Source organism: Myodes glareolus, chromosome 9, assembly GCF_982192425.1.
Source record: "Myodes glareolus chromosome 9, mMyoGla1.1, whole genome shotgun sequence".
In the NCBI taxonomy this organism is placed as follows: domain Eukaryota; kingdom Metazoa; phylum Chordata; class Mammalia; order Rodentia; family Cricetidae; genus Myodes; species Myodes glareolus.
In genome coordinates this window covers 104,954,470-104,975,713 of record NC_142034.1, presented here as the reverse complement: position 1 = coordinate 104,975,713, position 21,244 = coordinate 104,954,470, and the positions used below count along the sequence as shown (strand labels likewise).

Here is a 21,244-nt window from a genome sequence, read left to right as displayed (position 1 = left end):
TTCCCACAGAGAAGCCAGTGGCTGGGGAATCATAGGCTCAGTCTGCTAATACCTACTATTTTCTTAGAGGTTGTACTGAGCCTCCATACAGAATCAACACAGCTTTGGGGGCCTGATTTAAAAGCATTCCACAGGTTGTTTTTTTTATATAAAGATTTGTTGACATGATTTATTGGAAACCATATCTATTGACATTCTAACTACTCATTAACCTCCAACAATCTCTGTAAATTTATCTTAATTCACAGCAGAAAGGATTTTGCTCACCCATCAGCATGTTCCGAGGGTCTCCTGGATGCCTGTTTGTGGAGCTGAGAATGTGTGAAGAACTATGAGTTAACTAAAGAAGAGGGAGGAAGACCCTGCGAAGTGTTGCTTTCATTCTCTGTCTCTGAGGCCAGCAGGCACTTCAGCCACAGCTTCCTGGCATATTGGATAACTTTGCATAGGAGGTTTCTGAACCCTGCCATGTACATAGTTATCGTCTCGTTTCACCATGATCTACATCACTATTTATTAGACAACAACACGCAGGTATGGCATCACTACCAGCAGCAATACACATAGCACTGCATAATTGCTATGCTACTACCTAACAGCCAGAATTTTCCCTGCTAAATAAAGACATGGAAGGCATAGTACCCTACATCCTCTGAATATACATTATGGTTGTGTAGCTTGGTGTTCCTCCAGAACTCTTAACAGTGGAAACAGGGCTGTGTCTGACCCTTTTGTCTGCTTTTGGGACCCTTTCTCTCCTACTGGATTGCCTTGTAAAGCTTAATATGAGGGGATATGCCTAGTTTTATTATAACTTGACATGCCATGTTTGGTTGATACCCCTGGGAGGCCTGCCCTTTTCTAAAGGAAAAGGAGGAGGACTGGATTTGGAGGAGAAAGGATTGTTGAAATGCAATGTATGAGAGAAGAATAAATTCTACAAAATGAAAAGTCAAGTCCATTTTCCTATGTCTTGCTTGATAGGTTCTCTCCCAGAACCACCCGGAAGCTGACACTAAGCTTTTATGTCAAGAGGGGCTGCGGATCGCTTCTCGGCCTTTTGGCTAAGATCAAGTGTAGTATCTGTTCTTATCAGTTTAATATCTGATATGTCCTCTATCCGAGGACAATATGTTAAATGTGAAGGTGGTAGTTCTGGGAAAACTACTGGTGATGAGACAGGTGCTAAAGTTGAGCTGATGGATATGAACCACCAGTCCAAGAATCTATGTGAAATCCAGATTTTTAGTAGTGACAAATAAAGTCTTATTTGTGATGAAAAAAAAAAAAAGAAAAAAAAGAGGGGCTGTGGAGCATACGTGGTCATGACCCCAGGCTGTGAAGTCTGCTTGTCTTCTCCTACTTCTGTTGATTTATGGGTAACTTGACCAAGTCATGCAATGATACAAAACTCAAAACAATTTAGGATAGTACCTTCCATAAAACGTGTATTCAACAGATAGTAGTGTTCCCATTACTGTATTGCTCTTCTTCATATGTTCTTAAGGAGAATAGCACAGTGCCTCAAGTGTGGTAGACATGCGTATGGGGAACCATACAAGGCTGAGCAAAGAGTCAGGGGAAAGGATGGCAGAATAATCCCCAGAGCTCAGTCAGGAAAGATCATGTATTGCTCCTGCTAACGCAGCCTGGCCAACCCAGGAAGATCTTGCTTCATAATGGGGAGAAATTATCTCTAGCATTAATGTTATTAAGGTCTTCACCAACAATGCCTTCAAGCAGTTCCTGAAAGGATAAAACTGTCTCCAGGCAACTTGATTGCATCCTAGAAAAAAAAAAAAAAGCTAAGATACTCATGGAAAAAAAAAGCAAACAACAATCCCTGAATGCCCAAGGTCAATGTAAAATGGCTGCCACTCATTAAAAATTACCAAGCGTGCAAAGAAGCAGTGGAAACAGCTCATATAAAATAAAATCCACCAGCTGAAGCCCTCAGAAAACGCAGGTGACAGAACCAGGAAACCACTGGTTATAACTAGAGGAAATACTTGGCATCACAAGTGACGGTGTATTAAAAAGCTCAAGCCAAGAAGTGGTGGCCCACACCTTTAATCCCAGCGCTCGGAAGGCAGAGGCAGGCGAATCTCTGTGAGTTCGAGGACAGCCTCGTCTACAGAGTGAGTTCCAGGACAGTTTAAGCTACACAGAGAAGCCTTGTATGGAAAAACAAAACAAATCAAAAACAAGTTCAAGACAGATTAAAATCTAAAATATATAAAATAATCAAATCTGAAGTTTATCAAAGATTACACAATGAAGAAGAAAATAAATACTGATGAGCTGAAAATATAGTCAGTCTCAGGCCATCACACATGGTGGCAGGCATCTTTGCCTTTTTAGCCCTCTTCCTAGCCCATAAAAGTGATTATTTTAAAAATAAAAGACTAAAAAATAGGAAAACTGTACCATCGAGTTTTGGAAATACTAAGTGTCCTGATATGTGTACAGTTGGTATCTCTGGGGAGAAACAGGAAGGAGGAAATAGAAAATACCTGAATATATAAATATTGGTGAGCTATTCTCAGAATATTACTGAAACCTATACACTCTGACCCAAGAAGACTAACATACAAATACCAGAGATATAAAAAAATAAAACTACACAGAAATAAACCAAAATCAAATTGTTGAAAAACAATGATATAGACAAACCCCTTAAAAGTAGCCAGGGTAATAAGAGAAGAAAACAACATTCTTATCTAAGATAATGTAGCCCAGATTCAAACCACAGAAGCTTCAGAGAGATATCAATGAAGCTAAAGTGTTCATATCATGCAGAATCACACACAAAAATGGTAACAAGGAAGTGTCTGCTCATGTCATACAGTGTGTGTACCAAGAGCCAGTTGTGGTACACCTGTAATCCAAGCTCTTGAGAGATGGAGGCAAGAGGGCCAAGAGTTAAGAATAGTCTGCGCTGTAAAAGACCTTGTCAAGAAAGAAAGGGAGGGAGGGAGGGAGGGAGGGAAGGAGGGAGGGAGGGAGGGAAAGAGAGAGAGAAGAAAGAAAGAGGGAGGGAGGGAGGAAAGGAGGGAGGGAGAAAGAGAGGGAGGGAGGAAAGGAGAGAGGGAAGGAGGAAGGGAGAAGAGAGAGGAGGGAAGAAAGAAGGAAAAAGGAACTATAGCCCCCATGAATTTAGATACAGATATAGAATTTAAAAGTGAAATTACAGTTGTAAAAACAAAACTATACATCAAAGGGGGAAAGTTGAGTTTAAACCGAGGATGTGTTTTGTACTGGAGAGAAGCGGACACGGCACAGCATACCAAGATGTGTAGGCTGCACTTGCTCAGAACATGCGGAGTGATCCGCAGCGTAAACGCCCGTCTAGAAGACCTCAGTGAATGAATTCAGCTGCCACCCACAGAAACATTTAGAGGTAACAAATCCTTTCCAACATCAAAGAGGAGACTGCTTCACATCTTAACTATAAGAAGACAGTTTGCGCCGATCACAAAATCAGACAGAAGAAAAACTGCAGGAAAACTATAGACCAATGTTCTCCACACACGTTACTTAACAGCATATACTTCAAAGGTGTATCACGACAAAGAGAGGCCATCCCATAAACTCACAGTCGGTTTCTCATGACATTCAGGGCAGTTCCTAGCACTAACACTATAACAGGCAGCTCTAAACCATGACTCTAAATGAACTAAAACTAATTGAATAAAATCCAACATCTCTCACCTGAAAAAACTGGCAATGAAGTGACACACAGGGAGGGCCCTTCTAACTCAGTCCAGACATTAGTGACTTTTACAGATGCCTCATCTGTCCATGCACGGTCAGGAAATGGGAGGTGTGTGTGTCCTGTCCTGATTCAGAATAGTTTCAATACAAAAAAGCAAAGTGGCAGGGGAGCGTATTTGAAAAGAAAAAAAAAATGTGCTTTTTTTTCTTTATTTTCTGTTTTTTGAGACAAGGTCTTTCTTTGTAGTTCTGAATGTCCTGGAGTTTGCTCTATTGACCAGGGTAGTCTTGAATTCACAGAGATCCACTTGCCTCTGCCTCCCAAGTGCTGGGATGAAAAGTGTGCACTACCATGCCCAGTAAAAAGAAAATCCTAAATTGCCGATTGGCAAGCAAGACCATCACTTGTATAGAAAAATCCTTTGGAGTCTATTTTTAAATAGCAATTATTTCTTTAGAATTTACCCAAAACTAATAATTACTACTAGTAACTGATTTTCACAAGGTCATAGGACATAAGACACAAAAATCGATTGTCGTTCTATAGACTAGTAATGAACTGACAGAAATGGAAAGGCAAGAAAACAGTTACAAACAGCATCCCAGATACTGAGGGATAAATCTGACAGTGTGGAAAAACCACATACTGAGAGCCACAAACCCTCAGGTGTGGGGGCTGTGCTGTGATTGTGCAACACCAATGTTTAACATCTGGGGTGCAGTAACGATTGGGAGGACTCAAGAAACCTCGGTGTTTTAAGGGACAAACAAGTCTTCATTCCTCCTTGGGGACATTTCCTAATATCTTCAAACCAACTGTATTCTACTTTGCAAAGTTCTTTGGCTATCGCCATTTTAAAAACTTCTGCATTAATTTTATTTTAAAAACTTATTTAGGAGGGAGGGAAAACTGTGGTTGGTATATGAAAGATGAAAAAATTTAATTAAAAATATTTATTTGTGTGGGTGGTGCACACAAATTGGGGGTGGGCACCCCATTATCAGTGGCTCTCTGCACTTTCTCTAGTGGTCTCCACTGCAAAAGGAAGCGTCTTTGATGAGGCTGAGGCTAGTTCTCTGTGGGTATAAAGGTGAGTGTTTGGAATGCAGCTAGAGACAACACTGGCATGCGAAGTGGTGCTGATGGGCTCTCCATGGCCTCAGCAAGCACAGGTATGGTGGGTGGGGCCTCACACCTAGATGAAGAGCTACAGGCAGCTAACAGCTGCTGAGAGACGGAGAATCAATCAGCCTTCCCCAGAGGTAAGTCCACTAACCAGTTACCAAGTGGTCAGTTCTAAAAACATATACATGTAAAGAACACTAAATAGAGCTTCTGCAGGTAGCATTTATATATTTATTCATGTATACATATATATGCAACAATAATAATGAAAGGAAAAGAGACTGTGGACTTAAGAGGAAGCTAGGTGGGGAGACACAGGAGAGACCGGAGAGGGAGAATTTTCTATTACAGTACACACATCTGAAGCTTAAATTTCTAATTAATTAGTTAAAATACAAACCTTATTGAAAGATACTTTTAGATTCCTAAGTTAAATGTTTAGATATTCATAAACAGATCCAGAATTTATTAAGCTGTCAATAATCCTCCAAGCTGATCTACAGATTTAGTGACATCACAATCTAAGCATGCTCTCTTCTGGCTTCCATGGGCACCCCTACATGCATGGCAAACTCTCCCTCTCTCTCTCTCTCTCTCTCTCTCTCTCTCTCTCTCTATATATATATATATATATATATATATATATATATATATATGTATATATATATATTATATATAATATATATATCAAACATACATGCACACAAATAAATATTTTTAATTACATTTTTTCATTTCTTTCATATACCACAGTTCCCCTCCCTCCCTCCTAAATAAGTTTTTAAAATAAAATTAATGCAGAAGTTTTTAAAATGGCGATAGCCAAAGAACTTTGCAAAGTAGAATACAGTTGGTTTGAAGATATTAGGAAACGTCCCCAAGGAGGAATGAAGATTTGTTTGTCCCTTAAAACACCGAGGTGTCTTGAGCCTAGTGGGTCCTCCCAATCTTTACTGCGACCCCAGATGTTAAACATCATGAACTTCCTCCCAGAGACAAGAAAATGAAAGTGACTTGCTCACTTTTCCCAGGCTTTGTCCGTGTTCCTCAAGCAAATATGCCCTTTGTATAAAACGCGCTGGAGAAATGGCTCAGTGGTTAAGAGCTCACACTACTCTTGAGGTTCAGTTCCCAGCACCACAGTGCTCACAGTTCCAGGGGGGCCAACACCTCCAGCCTCCAAAGGCACACATATGCACACACACATATGCACACACACACACACACACACACACACACACACACACACACAGAGAGAGAGAGAGAGACAGAGAGAGAGAGCGAGAGAGAGAGAGACTTTAAAATAAAATCAATCTTAAAATGAATACTAAAATGATAGGAAATGGATTTAAAATACTTTTATTCCTTTTTCTTTTCCCTTAATTTTCCTCTTAGAAATACAATGAATTATTTTTTAAAATACATTTACCTCATTGATTAGGAGCAGCCCTCTCTGGACAACAGGATAGCTGCTGCTCCAATATGGTAAAACACGAAGGACTCTAGAACCTTCCTCTTTTCCTTATCCCGGTATACTTTCCTGTAAATGGCTAAATTTACTTTCTTCTCCTGAATGTCGCAATGTAAATCTTTCCTAAGTCTTCTAACTTCTATGCTGCTAAGTCCCCTTCAGTTCTCTCCTCTGCAAATCATCACACACCTGCTTGATCACAGCCACCAACGACTAAGAGTCAACATTATAAGGAAGTCCTGTGATTTACCATTATAAAGGTCCAGAACCAACCTGATTCTTCCTAGGTCTGCCTATTACAGTGGGTTTTCTCAGAGGGACGAGTCTGCATGGGTCTCAGGCTTATTTTAACAGAACTTGGTTTACTGCCCTAGAAGTGAGCTCCATGCACAGGAGATGTTCCCCACCCAGCACAGTGGCTGGTGCTGATGTAAGGTACAAAGGACACCCCTGCCTCTCACAGCCTTTTCCCTTGACAGTCCCGCTAGAATCAGCTGGCTATCTTGATGAATTCATGTCTGAATTCTCTCATAGTCAGACAAATACTTCCCTTGCCTGCTTCACAGGAAAGAATTACACCATTCTACTCCCACTCAAAACTCCTAAAAACACATTCTTCTTCTTTCTCTATACCAAATCTCCAAAAATCTGAGATTTATGTGCATATGTTCTGTCCCCAGAAGTGAAATCTCTCCTCCACCTCCCGCCCAAACACCTGCTTTTCTCTTTACTTTAAGCTTTGTGTTGGAGCATCATGGACCATAGGAGTGAATTTATCTGCTACTGGCAGCCAATCGTTAGGGCCAGCTCTGCTATCATGCTTTCTTACTGACCCTCATTTAAAGTCCCCCAATCTTGAGAAACTTCTACACTAGTAAGGAAAAAGTAAAAAGAAGTGAGTGTCTTTGGGGGCAGAGTCCAAACTCCTGATGCTTATCCAACTTAGAAGACTATCTTGTCACTTCATGTTTACCCAACTCAGAACACAACCTCGCATTTCCTGGTCGCTCGGAGGGCCCACAATCTGTCAAAGAACAAGCATGCAGCCTCTTCTCTTCAGGAGGATGGTCAAGGTTGAGATAGGAAAGATGTCCAAAGATAAACTAAGAAAGAACAATGCCGAGCTGGCTCGACACTTTCAGGAGAACGTGGATGCTGTGAGATTATAGAATAGGCTAATTAAGGACTTGCTCAACAATGCTGCCAGGATCCAGGTCTCCAATAGGCAGCAAATTCTGGTGGCATCAGCCTCTGAAGCACGGGAGATGCCCAGTGGAGTCACAAACAGTGCTCCATTGATTGATATGAGGAAAGTTCCACATGCTTCTGATCATCCAGGGAAATTCCATTTTCTCACTAACATGTCCAGAATCCCTGGCAACCTAGAATGCTGCCGCTTATGGTTTCCTCTGAGGAGCTTCCTGGAGTCAGCTAGGACAGAGAAGCAGGTCTGTGGCTCCTTCAAAATCTTTTATTTTTAGTTCTACTCAGGGCTTTCCATTTCCAGTAAATTATTGGTAAAGCTTCAGCTGACAAGCCCACCTTGCCATCTCCTTCACGACAAAGGGGGCTAAGGAAAGAAATGAGTCATTTTAACTCTTGTTACCACCAAGAAGTTAGGCATCTGGTCCTTCGAAAACCATGATGTGTAAGGAGATGCTGACTTCTTCCCCAGCCCATCTCAGCCAGAGGCTGGAGAATTAGAAGGCGACATATGACATCATTTCTCTCTCTTAGCATGTTCCTGGCATATGTTTTCCCAAAGGTCTGTGTAGACACTTGAGAAAGAGCTTGTCAAACATCAGGCTCAGAGGGCTGTATTTTTAAGTCCAGCAGAATGTAAAAACTGCTTCCAAAAAGACCTCAGAAGAATTTCTCATCTGACTGAGGTCCTCCTCCTCCATGCTTAGGTTCAGATATCCTGCAGGGATTACGCTGAGGAATCACACCCGGCACAAACATGCCACTCCTAAGTCAGGACAGGACCGGGTGGACTCTGATTTGAACTTCACTGGGGCAGTCTGACAAGGATGAATGTCAGTCAACAGCAGTGACGCACTTCTTCAGTGAATGGTGCACGACAGTCATGCACATCCCTGGATGGATTTGTGGGAAAAAAAAACAAAACAAATACAAAACAAAAGAAGAGACGCAGAAGCTGACTGTGTAAGTCAGGATCCTAAGAACTAATAAAACCTTGTCTGTCACCATGTCTCTCCCATGGCTCTTAGTCATGTAACTTTGGATTGGTCCCCGGAACACACGAGCTCATGTCTGTTGAAAGACCTATATATACCTTGTTTCCTCCCATTGGGTCCTGATTTACCTCTTTATTTGAAGGGTCTTTGCAATTTATTTCACACAATGTAAAATGTTTCATTTCTTGTTTGCTTTCCCTGAGAGTGATTGGTTTGTTTATTTTTATCGTCCACTTTGTTTCCATTGTGACACAGACCCTCAGTAAATACTGTGGGAGACAGAACGAGAGTGACCATGAACAGGAGACACTGAGAGACCCAAAACCATTGGAACTTAGATGTCGTGAAGAGCACTGAGGACATAGACTTGAGCTAGACTTTGGACAACGGGGAAACAATCTGGACTTCTCCATGTGTGTATATTTTCTTCTAAGGGAGATCTGTCTACCTATCTGGTGCCTGTGGTACCTGATTCCAAAGAAGGCTTTGGTTGTATATAAATGTAGCAAATGTTTATGAAGAGAAAAGCAAGAAGCTTTGGAAATGAACCAGTAACCATTTCTGCCTCTTTCCAAATTGATTGCTTAGTCTTATAGAATAAGACCTTCCCAATTCTAAACTCTCGAATTGAATTAAATTCGACTCTATAGCATAAGTATTGTTAGAAACATCTGATATCTTCAATTTATCAATCTACATCATGAAAAGAAGAAAGGTAGGTTTAGTTTCAGCATAGCTAGGACTGAGGATGCTCTGAGAAGCACTCCTGCACACTTAGATCTGAGGTCACCTACTAGAAATTAAAACAGGAAGCCAGAATTTTAAAATAAAGTTTTAGGTTTTGAAATTATGTTTACATCATTTTCTTTCCTCCAGCCGACATTTTCTATGCATCCCTTTCTTGTTCTTTTTCAAGTTAATGACCTTTTTCTTTAGTTCTTTAATTGTTGCTGTGGTTGTTTGTGTGTGTGTGTGTGTGTGTGTGTGTGTGTGTGTGTGTGTGTTCCTAAATACGTAAATACAACCTATTCCGTCCATACAATCTCACTTGTAGGTATATGGTTTCAAGGCTGACCATTGTGTATTTAATAACTAATTGGTGAAGGAGGAAATATCCCACTCTGAATCACCTCTGGTTCCCTGTCCAGGGTTGAGGCCAGGTGATCTTTCCCTTTCTATGTTAACATATGCAGTGCTGTCCTCACTGTTCAGGTCTTGTTTTGGTGCCACACTGACGAGATTTTAGGGGTGCAGCTTCTTTGACATTTCTAGGAAACAATCTCACAGCAAAGTCCCTGTTCCTCTAGCTCTTTCAGTTTTTCTAGCCCCTCTTCCACAATAATGTCTGAGCTTTAGGGGAAGGACTTGTGTTGTAGGCGCATCTGTTGGGACTAGGCACCACACAATCTCTTATTTTGAACATATACAACTTTTGAACAGTTGTATTTTTCTGTCACAGTCTTTATTAGTTGCAAAGAGAGGCATTTGATGGCAGGAGAGAACTATACTTATCTGTGGATATAGGGATAAATGTTTACAACAGCTAAAGATTGTACTGGTTTAGTAAAGTACTAATTGAGATTCTCCTCCAAGATCCATGATTTCTTTATCTCTGGGTAGTTGGCTAGGTTTCCAGTAGCAGGTATGATTTGCCTCTTGTTTAACAGGGCTTAGCCTAACTAAAGAGCTGTTGGTTACTGTCAAGGTATGTGTGCCACTATTGCATCAATAGGGTTATGTGTGCCATGCCAGTGGTTGTTGTGGTTTATAAACACCATAACGGGGTCGGACTATTGACTGAATTCATCCCTTGGAAGCTTGTATAGTGCCTTCTGGCCCTTTGCAAGAAGGGTTTCAGTTCAGATCCAGCTCAGGTCCTCTAGACCTCAGTCTGAAGTGCATAATATCACAAGCAATGTGGATTTATCTTCCACCTCTGGGAGGCAAACAAGGTTGACAACAATAGCCTAAAATATTTTGGGAACCTCTTAGACAATCCTGAGTTTCTCGTGTCTGGTGCTAGGGGTTTTTTTTAGATTATCTGTTGTTTGGGGGGCAGTCAGTCAAGTTAGTAAATTTTCACTTTAACTACACATAAATGTGCCTAACCAGACAATATATAATATATAATTTAAGTCAATAAATAATATGCTTTCTTATGATTTTTCAGTCATTCTGTTATTCCTCCCTCCCGTTTCTTTCTTCTCTCCATAGTTAAGGTTTCCCCTTTTCTCACTTCAAACATCTGTACCCTGATGGTCCTCTTCTGTTGCCCCCTTCATTGTCCCCATTTACTTTCCTAGTTTGATTTCTGCAGTTACTCCAGGAAAACAAAAAGAATTTGCTAAATACAAATAATGTGCTAGACACTAAACTTAAATTTATGCAACTATCACAAGAATCCCTAGAAATGGGTTTTGTTTTCCAAATTTTAAACATGAAACATCCACAGTAAAGTTAACAGTATCATTTGCTCTGCTTTTGTCTTATTGCATCTTAGTCATCATCATCACTTAGCAAATGTTTGGAAAGGGTTTCCCTGATCTCACCTGTCTCTCTGCCCACTGATCTCTCATGTCTCTGCCCACTGATCTCCCAGGTCTCCCCTACTGATCTCCCAGGTCTCCCCTACTGATCTCCCAGGTCTCCCCTACTGATCTCCCAGGTCTCTGCCCACTGATCTCCTATGTCCCCCTCATCACTGATTTCCCATGTTCCCCTTCTCTTGGCTGTCTTGGAGAAAAATAATCACTCTCTCAGAAGTTAAGGACAATTTTTCTCACTTTCCCCAGCACAAACAAGAGCATGTGGCCAGGGTTGGTCATCCCTAGACTTTGAGTTGGGAACTAGTGGCACGAGAAGCAGAGACAGCGATGAAGTCATGGGTGGAAGCATGTCCGTCGGTGTGTAGTAGAAGGAACAGCGCATGTCTGTGGCATAGACTGGAGGGCATTTTGGCAACTGCAATCTTGTCTTCTCTTACTTTCCACACTCATTCCCAGACACCCTGTTCCATGGTTTGTTAATATCCTTTCCATGTGTTAATTTTCTGCTACAGTTATTTAGAATTTTTTGTTTGTTTGTTTTGCAACTAAGAACTCAAGCTGAGTCTGCTTCAAGGAAAATACATAAACTTCAACTGGTAAGAAATCGACCAGGGTTTGAATGCTGTTGACTCTGGAGAGAGAGAGAGAAAGAGAAAGAGAGTTTTCTCTATTACTTCACTGCTATTAGCGGGGCCAGGCACCAGGGAAAATCTGACATCACATTTTACTTATGAGGCACAAAAGGGACTTTATCTCTGAGACTAGAACCATGTTTTAAGCTCCAAGGAGCCCCTGTCAGAAGAATAACTCCAGAGGTAAGTCAAAGAAGAAAAATATCCTAGCGGTGGGATCAGAATCTGTCCCTGGCATGTGAGCTGCCTTTTTGGAACCTATTCCCCAAGCAGGGAAGCCTCACCTAGCCTTGATGATAAAGAGAAGAGCTTGGTCCTGCCTCAATTTGATATACTTTGCTGATTCCCACGGGAGGCCTGCCTCTTCCTGTTGGATGGTGTTGCTGGAAGCGTCTTCTCAGGGAGAGGACAGAAGCTGTCCTCACCACCAGGTCCTGGAAACCTGGGAGAGGGGGTAAGTGATTGACTTTGGGGCCAGTGAGAGGTGGTGACTGCCATCCAGTCATAGGAACTGCTCTGTGCAGTTTAGGGTTACATCACCAAGTGCAAAGTCTGAATAATAGCAATTTTAGTAATAACACACAATACTTAAGTATCACAATCTGTTTTAAATGTTCTCATGCTGTGGCCTTTCATGCCTCACCAAACTGTTACATGTGAGTTTCTGTGACCTCCGTTTCAGTGATGAGAAACCGGAATGGCGAAAGGCTAAGGAAATTGCCCAGACATAGCAAATAAATGGAAGAGCTGGCATTTGACTCCGGCTATTCCAGCTTCAAAAGCCAAGGCCTAAAATTCTATGCTGATCAAGAATTAAAATGTATGCTATAGCATTCTGTAGTTTTAAATCCATTAATACATGTTGTCAAGCAATTTGTTCAGTGTTAGTGTAGATTATAGGCTCTAAGAAGATAAACTCATGTCTGTCTTACAGACCCAATATCTGGCACTATGTTTAACACATAAACACATATGTAAACACATAGAGTGAGTACACAAATCATCTTAATGAGATGGGTGGATGGATGGATGGATGAATGGATGGATAGATGAGTGGATGAATGGATTGGTAGTTGGGTGGATGGATAGATGGGTGGATGGATGGGTGAGTGGGTGGGTGGATTGGTGGGTGGATGGATGGATGGGTGGGTGGGGGTGGGGAGGTGGGTGGATGGGTGGATGGATGAGTGGGTGGATGGATGGGTAGGTGGGTGGATGAGTGGGTGGGTGGATGGGTGGGTGAATGGATGGATGGGTGGGTGGATGGATGGATGGATGGGTGGATGGATGTGTGAGCGGGTGGGTGGATGAGTGGGTGGGTGGATGGGTGAGTGGGTGTGTGAGTGGGTGAGTGGATGGATGGATGGGTGGGTGGATGGATGGGTGAGCGGGTGGGTGGATGGATGGATAGGGGTCAGTGGGGAGGTCAGTGGGTGGATGGATGGATGGATGAATGAATGGATGGATGGATGGGTGAGTGGTTGGGTGGATTGGTGGGTGGATGGATGGATGGATGGGGGTAGGTGGATGGGTGTATAGATTAATGGGCATTTAAGATGAAGACTAGATAACAGTAAGTAGGATGGGAATAAAAGAATCACTTGGAACCATAAAAGAATAAATGTATAATTTTTAAGTGAGCTTCTTTTGCCCAAGATTTTAAATGCCTTCAGCTATGTTTCCAAAGGAACTTTGCAAATGATATTTATAAATATTCAGTTCCATTTTTCTTGCTTTATCTTTTGGTGCATATGCAATGAAGAGCCATGTGCACACGAGCACATCTGACTTCTCTATGTGCTGTTATGGATGTAAATATACCTCCTTGTTTCAACATAATCTCATAAATGTGCCAAGATCTTGGTGTACACAATTTTGCAAGGATATAACTTAAGTGTGTATACAATTAGACCTATAAATGAGTGTTAACAGAATAGTGAGCATATATATTTGTGCGTATAGTTAATATGGGCTCTTATTTAGAGTTTGTTATGTGGTTGGCTCTATCCCAAACATATTACACACATCACCCCATTTAATCCTCCCAGCAGTTGTGGATGCACCCAGCAATGCACCACGGCTATGCCTGAGCCAAGTATCCACAGATTTCTATTAAAAAAGCCCAGGCTCAGACTGGCCATCAATTTTCTGCTGCTTAACCCACGCCACATGAATAGTACCAGGAAGGCACACTCTCCAATGAATTAAAAGATAGATTATAAAGCCCTTTCAGAATACCAACCACTTAAGAGACAGCAGACACCCAGCTTGCATTTTCTTGCCATGTAAACACATTCCCACCACCTCACTTGTTTAAATAAGGCTCACTCTGGTTTGGCATCCCCACAAACACAGGGGTTTTTTTCCCATTTCTTTTTCAAAAACAAGATTGCTCCCTGAGCAACTGTTTCCAAGAACATTCTCATCCAGGGAGAGGAAAGGATAAAGTAGAGAGAGCCTCTTGTTACAATACAGGGGACACAAATATAGGGTCAGGCAAAAAAAAGTAGGCAGGGGCAAAGGTTAACGATACAGTAAGATGCTCTTTACCAAAGGGAACTGATCAGATGCCCTCCTCCAACAGCAGTGTTTAACCCTATGTCATCGTCCACCCTGACAGCCCCACTTTTTCATTCTATGTCTCTCCCTTTTTCCCCACCCCTCACTCTTTTCTCTTCTTTTTCCCACCTTCTCCCTCCCTTCTTCCTCTTTCTCCAAATAACAGGGGCCACCTCTAAGGCCATCTGGTAGAGCTAATGAAGAAATCACAATTATTCCCTTTAGAGATATGACATGCTGCTAATGACAGCATTGCCTTGACTTCATTTTGACTACTTACAGTAGCAAAAATAGTCCCAGAATGGGAAGTGATAGGAGGGCGGAGAACGAGAAAACAACCAGTGCTGTCTTCCAGCCCAATCCATTTCATTCTAATCTATGCCTTTAAAACAATAATTGGGGGTTGGGGAGAAAATCCAGGGAAGTGCCTGCTGCTACACAAGGACCCGAGTGCAGCCCCCTGAGCCCACACCAAACCACCAGTCATGCCCATCAATATCTGTAGACCTAGTGCTGGAAGGAAGGTGGGTGGGAACAGGCAGACCTCTGGAGCTCACTGCCCAGTCAGTCTAGATAGCCAGTGGTTCTGGGTTCGTGGGAGTTCTTGTCCAAAAATAAAAAAGAAAGAGAGAGAAGGAGAGAGGGAAAGAAGAAAAAAGTAAGACGGAGAGAGGAAACAGGAAGACATGCCAGTGCTAGCCTATGGCCTCCATACACACATGCATGTTAACCTGTAGCCTCCATATGTAATTGCATGTGTGCTCACATAAAATGTGCATAAACACAACCATGCAGAACCACACAGTTTTTTGAAACAACAAACAATTCCATTTCATCCACTTCTTCCATCCTATTCATCTTTCCAGTACTTTCCATGTCAATCCACTTCATCTTAAGGTATTCCACCCAAGTCCAGTCTGATGCACTTGCTTTTCATCCCACGACAGCTCAGCTCCTTCCTCTCCCAGCCATCCTGCCTTGGCTCTTTGGCTCTCACTACTCACCTTCCAACTCACTTAACTGTCACCCAGTCAACTCCTACTAGAAATATTTCATCAGCATCTGTGATATATGAGCATGCGTTTGTTGGAAGGGATGTAGAAGGAGAGACAAAGCCCCCTACTTTGTCATCTTCTTGGAGATACACAAGTGACCCTTACAAAGTATAAGATCCATGACATCCTGTTTGTCTTCTGAGGACCAGGTAAGCTGAGAACTCTGGACGAGGAGGACGCCTGCATTCGATGTGTCGGTTCTCTACACAGACCATGAATAAAAACCATCACTTCCTTGGTATCAAGTAGACCAGACACAAAAGTGTGAGCTTTGATTCCAGATTAAGTGGCCAATTTTCAGTTCTTCTCTTTGGCAGTTGTTTCAGAGAATGATGCTGTGCCACCCACCAGCCTTAAAATGGTTAGTGACTCAAGACAATGGCTAGTTAGTTCTTCTTCACTCAGAGTTTATGACTCTCACGCCTTGAACAGGATCTCTGTCCCCCACGTCATCTTCATGGCTAGAACCAGACGGCAGACCAACTTTTTGTGGTGCATTCCATCATTGCAGTAGAAGCAGTAAGTACATGGAAAATTGAGTGTTGGTTCTTCAGGTTTTCATGCAGAAAAAAATTGTTTTTGTTTATATTTGACTATACTAAGAAAGATACATGTCTCATTCAAAATGCAGAAAAATAAAATATTTATTGGAAAGTGTGAATACCAGAAAAATTCTGTGGGCTGACTAGAAGAACCTAGATGAATATAGTAGGATGCACTGAAAATTCCTGCAGTCCCTTGAATCTGATTTCTTCAAGCCCTAATTTTTGTTGTTTTGTTTTTGTTTTTTACATATAAGATAACCATAGCCAACCCTGTTTCTTAGGTGGGTGTTAATGTTAAGTGAGGACTGGTGAGATTGGTCAGTGGTTACAGGCATTTGCTATAAGCCTGGTGACCCAAGTTTGGCCCACAGAACCAATGTAAAAGATTAGAAGGAGAGAACTGAGTCCAGAAAGTTGTCTGTCGCCTGGTCTACAACATTTGCCATGGTTTGCACATGCATGCGTGCACATATGCACATTCATACGTGTGCGTGCACACACACACAAATATGCTGTGCACATCCACACAATAATAGTGTACATATCAAATAGACAAGTATAGAAATAGCCCAGCACACTCTAGTTACTTAATGAATATTAATTTCCTCCCCCAAGCCTCAGATTCATCTCCCTGCCAACATCTTTGCAAAATCATCAGAGACCCAAGCTAAATGGCTGTTATCTGGGAACAGAAAGGCACATTGAGCCACACCCCCACTCCCACCCCACCCGCAGATCTGTTTCCTCTAACTGTGACAGAGCTCCAACCACGTGCTCCTGGATGATCCATCTGCTTCACAAATGTAATTATATCACAACACTGATTTCTGATGTGCAGAGACCAATACCCAGAGATGCTTCGTTCCCAAACATTGCAGAAAAAAGTACCATACTCCCCAGAGCAGAAGTGTAGTCACAACGAACGATCATCAAGTACAATATTTTTCCATGCTCCAGAGAAGACTGGCAGATGTCCTGGAACATCAGGTTTGATCCCTTCCAGGGAGCCACATTTTTCTGCTTGCCAGAGCTTCTAATGGGGTGAAATTGGTGTATTAAGAGACACATTTGCCACATCTAAAGAATCCGTGCAAAGCTAGCTCTGAAGACTCCAACCCCTTGTAGAGATTCGTGCACTGACTTTCTGCTACTAATTTCTAGAACATCAGATGCCTTGACTCTGCACACCACAGAGACAGCCGAGACCTCAGGAGGTATCACCTGTGTATGCATCTGTTCTGACTTACACCTTGAGAAAATGCTATGGTTTTCCATCCCTTCATGAATTGCACCATTAAGAACCAAGAGAAACAAGAGTTCCAAGGTTCACCCTGTCCCTGATACGTTTTGTCTTCCCTGATGGATGTCTGTGCTCATTTCCTGTTGACGCTGTGACAGATCACCACCCATGAAGTTAGTGGTGTCGAGCAAACCCTTCCACAGGTCATAGCTCCAAACTGGATCTCAGCAGGCTGAAGACAAGGACTAGACAGGACACTGGGCCTGGGGGTGCAGGCCAGCAACTGAGAGCTTAACCTCAGTTTGTGCCATAAAATGAGTTCAAAACCAATCTGGGAGAGTTAGCGAGAAATACAGTGTAAAAGAGGACTCAGGGCTAGAGTGCTTGCCCAGCATGTATTAATGAAATCAAATAATGAAAGAAAATAGAGTAAATAAAGAGAACTGTGTTTCTTTCTAGAGACTGGGTCAACCTGTTTCCTTACCTTTTTTAGCCACTAGAGGATGTCATATTCTTCAACTCGAGGTCCCCTCCTGCATCTTATCAGTTGATACTTTGAACATCCTTCCATCCATTTCTATGTTGAAAAGATCCTTGAGATTTATTGGCCTGCCCTGATATTCCAGGTTAATCTTCTTATTTAAATTTAACTGGTCTGCAGTCTTAATTTTATTTGCAATTTTAATTCTTCATTGTCATGTAACATAACCTGCTCATAGTTGCTAGCAGTCAGGGCAAGGATGCCTTGGGGGACTATTGTGCCCACCACAACATCCATTCTTCCTTCTCCTGACACAATTAATCCTTCAAACTGGTTTTCCATCTTCACCAAAACCACAGAAAAAGCATAGAGTCCCAAGGCAGGCCTTGGAATTTGAACTTTTGAGTTGAGTGGTCCCAGTAAATTGAAACCGGTTGGAATCCAATATTCTCAAGGACAAGGCACAATGAAAGAACCCTCCAGTTCCAGATTTCTGTAACTATTCCCCTCCTAAAATCTGGTTCTCAAGCATTTCCTGTGTTGTGGGGACTACTCTAAATTTCTTTTAGTGGAGTCTGTATCTGCTTCATTCGTCCACAGGTGGCTCTGTTGTTGGCAGTCTATCAGCCCTGATAGAGACAGACCCTGCAGTGAAATAGGGACTAAAAGTAGAGGAAGCCATCAAGACTATAGATTTGCATGTACAGACAGCCTCTCTCAACTCACACAGAGAAGAGCAGAGTTATTGGCAGGGGACAGAAGGTGAGTCTGGAATAAAGAACTCAGCCAGCATTCATTTCTAGGAAGTGGTAGATTTCTTCTGTGCAGCTTTGGGTATTTTCAAGGTTCTATTGTTGAAGCTAGCCCCTTTTATTAATGATGATGTGCATGAGATCAGGATCCTCCTCCATTTTCTTGCCTAGTCTTTTCCTGTTACTGTTTAGTCAACGGAGCCACACTGATCCTGGGAGACAAAGTCTTCAAGACTGATTGCTGGTTCTGGGCACATATTCTTTCAAAACCCAGTTAAACTTTACTATGTTCCATAAGCCTCCAGGATACAATGATTTTAAAAAGGCTATATTGTCTGTACCCTAAGGTCCTATACACTCCTTTGTCAAAGGAACTTGTCCCACGGCTACCCACTAAGTGCCAACCTAGTTGTCCCCTCTTCTTGTCAGATCCGAGTCAGGTGAGAACGGATTCAAGTGACACGTGCTGGCTAGCATGCAAAATCTGTTTTTCTGAATGAGAGAGATACTTCTGGCGAGTTTAGAAGCCTCTAAGATGCATTTGGCTCAAGTGTTTGTAAAGGTTTAATTATGCAGCCATGCAAATTTGGAAATGTGCTTTATATAAAACAGTAGCAATAGATACTAATTGAGGGGATTTGAGGTAATATGTCTGGTGGATAAGATATATAAAGATACCAGCAAAACAAGTAGGCTACAGTGACAGAATCTTGATGGTCATGTGACCATAGGAAGGCAAGCTTGCTGTTGTTCAGCCAAGGAGAGAGAGGGTGTGATCCTCTGAAAATAGAATAGAGTGGGTACCACTCTGGGCCACCTCTTTTGTAGAGCCCCCTCTTTATGTTAACAATATTATAAAAATAAAATCCACATGCCAGTGGAATAAATAATAATCAGAGACAAAGCAACCCAGAATGCACTTGCTCTCCCTTAGGGGGAAAAATGGGTCAGAGTTTGAGAGATGATTTCAGATCGAGGAAAATATAAAGTGAAGAGGGATTGCCTTGGACAGGCCAAGACTGCATTCCCAAAGGCATCTCAGATTTGCCTCCTACCTGGGGTCTTCTCCACGGTCATGTGCACACCTGACTTGTCGATTGTCCATGGAGGAGATCCCTGGGCAAAGCTCCTTCAGCACTGCTTTGAGAAATGAATCCTGTTATTCACATCCATAGTCTGGTTCTGAGGGATGGAGTAGGGCTGACGCATAAATTATCTGTCAAGCCTCCTGGTGTGATGATTGCCCAGAATGCACTTGGGTAGCAAAGCTCGAAGCGGTCTGAGGTCACTGAGGCTGCTGTGAGTCCTATTCCTTAGCACTTCCTCACAGCTTCCAAAAAAAAGCTAATTCAGCTGAATGGTGAAGAATGGGGTTCGGGAGAAAGGGGAAGAAGTGTATCAAAAGAAATAAGAGAACGGCAAAGAAACTTAATTCAGGACTTGGTGAGGCAACACAGTGGTGAGAACACTTGCCTACCATGCATGATCTTTGGCAATGAAACCATGTATTTTTTTTTTTTTTACAATGGGACCGAGCTCTGTGCTGGAGCATCATGAAAGGTGATGTCTGAGTCCAGTACTGGGAGAGGAGCAGAAGCTTGCTTAACTGACAAAGGGGGCTTAGTGGCTTAGAAAATAAGAAAGCAAAAGAAAAGACACATAATGCTGACAGATGCAGCTATTTGAAACTGCTTAAAAGTCAAAAGGGTGGGTAAAGAGTAACACGTGGCCCTCGGATGAAAACCATGAGAATAGGGCTTTCTTAGAAGTTGATCCTGGACAGAGTGGGAAATTGGACACCACAGATCAACTTAGCTTTAAAAGGGCAAAGATGGTGTCTTTCCAGCACGTGCTGTGCCTGGCACTATCCTGAGTTCACTCAAGAGTATTTCTTCAAAACCTTGCTGCAATCCCCATTTTAGAGGAGACAAAGGCTCAGAGAAGTAAAATAACCCCAGGATCAAGGAGTTAATAGATGGCAGAGCTGTAAATTCAGGCACAGACTCCATGTGTTTGGTTACTACTCCCTGCCACTATACCTGTTAATACAGGAGGACCTCTATCCCTGCTGGCTGGTGGGGTCTAAAAACCCAGTAACTCTATGGCTACAGCTATGGGTCTTGGTGGTTGGAGTAGGTGGGTGCCGTGGAGAATGCATGGAACGTAGTGTTGATGTGTTTGTGGGAGGACTCAGGCTACGGCATCTGCTCCAGAGTGCCAGGCATAGCCGTGAGCCCGTAGTGGATGTCAACAAACCCCCAGCAAGAACTACCCGTAGTGTCTTACCTTGGACCCCCAGCTCTACCCCAGCTGCCCTTGGACTCCAGAGATGTAGCCTCAGAAGTGTAGTGGAGGCAGTGGGAGTTCCCTTCCCCCCAGACCTCTGTCTACCACTCAGAAAACAAGCAAGTTGGGTGTGGTGGACAAGTCTGTAATCTCAGTCCTTGAGAGACTGGGGCAGGCACACCTTAAATTCAAGGTCAGCATAGGTTACCTGTGGAGACCTTGTCTCAAAATAAACAAATAAATAGATAAATAAAGAAATAGCTTGTGAAGGGATAAATGGCAAGGACAGATAATTTTTCACACAGTGGTCTGCTCTTCAATATTCACCAGGCAGGGGTCAGTGTACCAAGGAGGCTGGGAGAGCTAGCTGACAGCCCTGTTCCCCCACACCCGTTTTCAACCCCTTGAGCACAGCAGTAAATTTCTCTCCTCACTTCCTCCAGGATGCCTGCACGCGCTGCTTTTGAGGAGAGGGGATAAAAGGTTGTTGCACTTCCGTCAGCCAGTCAGTCGCCCTCACTGGAGTAAGAACTGACGTCAGGAGTCAGAGACTGCTGGAGTTACATAACGCCAGAAGCTGCTTGAGCGGGGAATAAAGACATATTTAAAACCTCAGGAAGCTAAAAATAGGCAAAGAAA

At 42.6% G+C, this 21,244-nt stretch overlaps 1 protein-coding gene and 1 pseudogene across 2 annotated transcripts in view; one reads left to right on the top strand and one right to left on the bottom strand.

Annotated features, from left to right (window-relative positions):
• The window catches only part of Shisa9 (shisa family member 9), a 301,271-nt gene that overhangs the window by 52,173 nt on the left and 227,854 nt on the right, over positions 1-21,244 (bottom strand). The window lies entirely within an intron of this gene.
• LOC125399836 (U2 spliceosomal RNA) lies at positions 1,045-1,169 on the top strand (annotated as a pseudogene).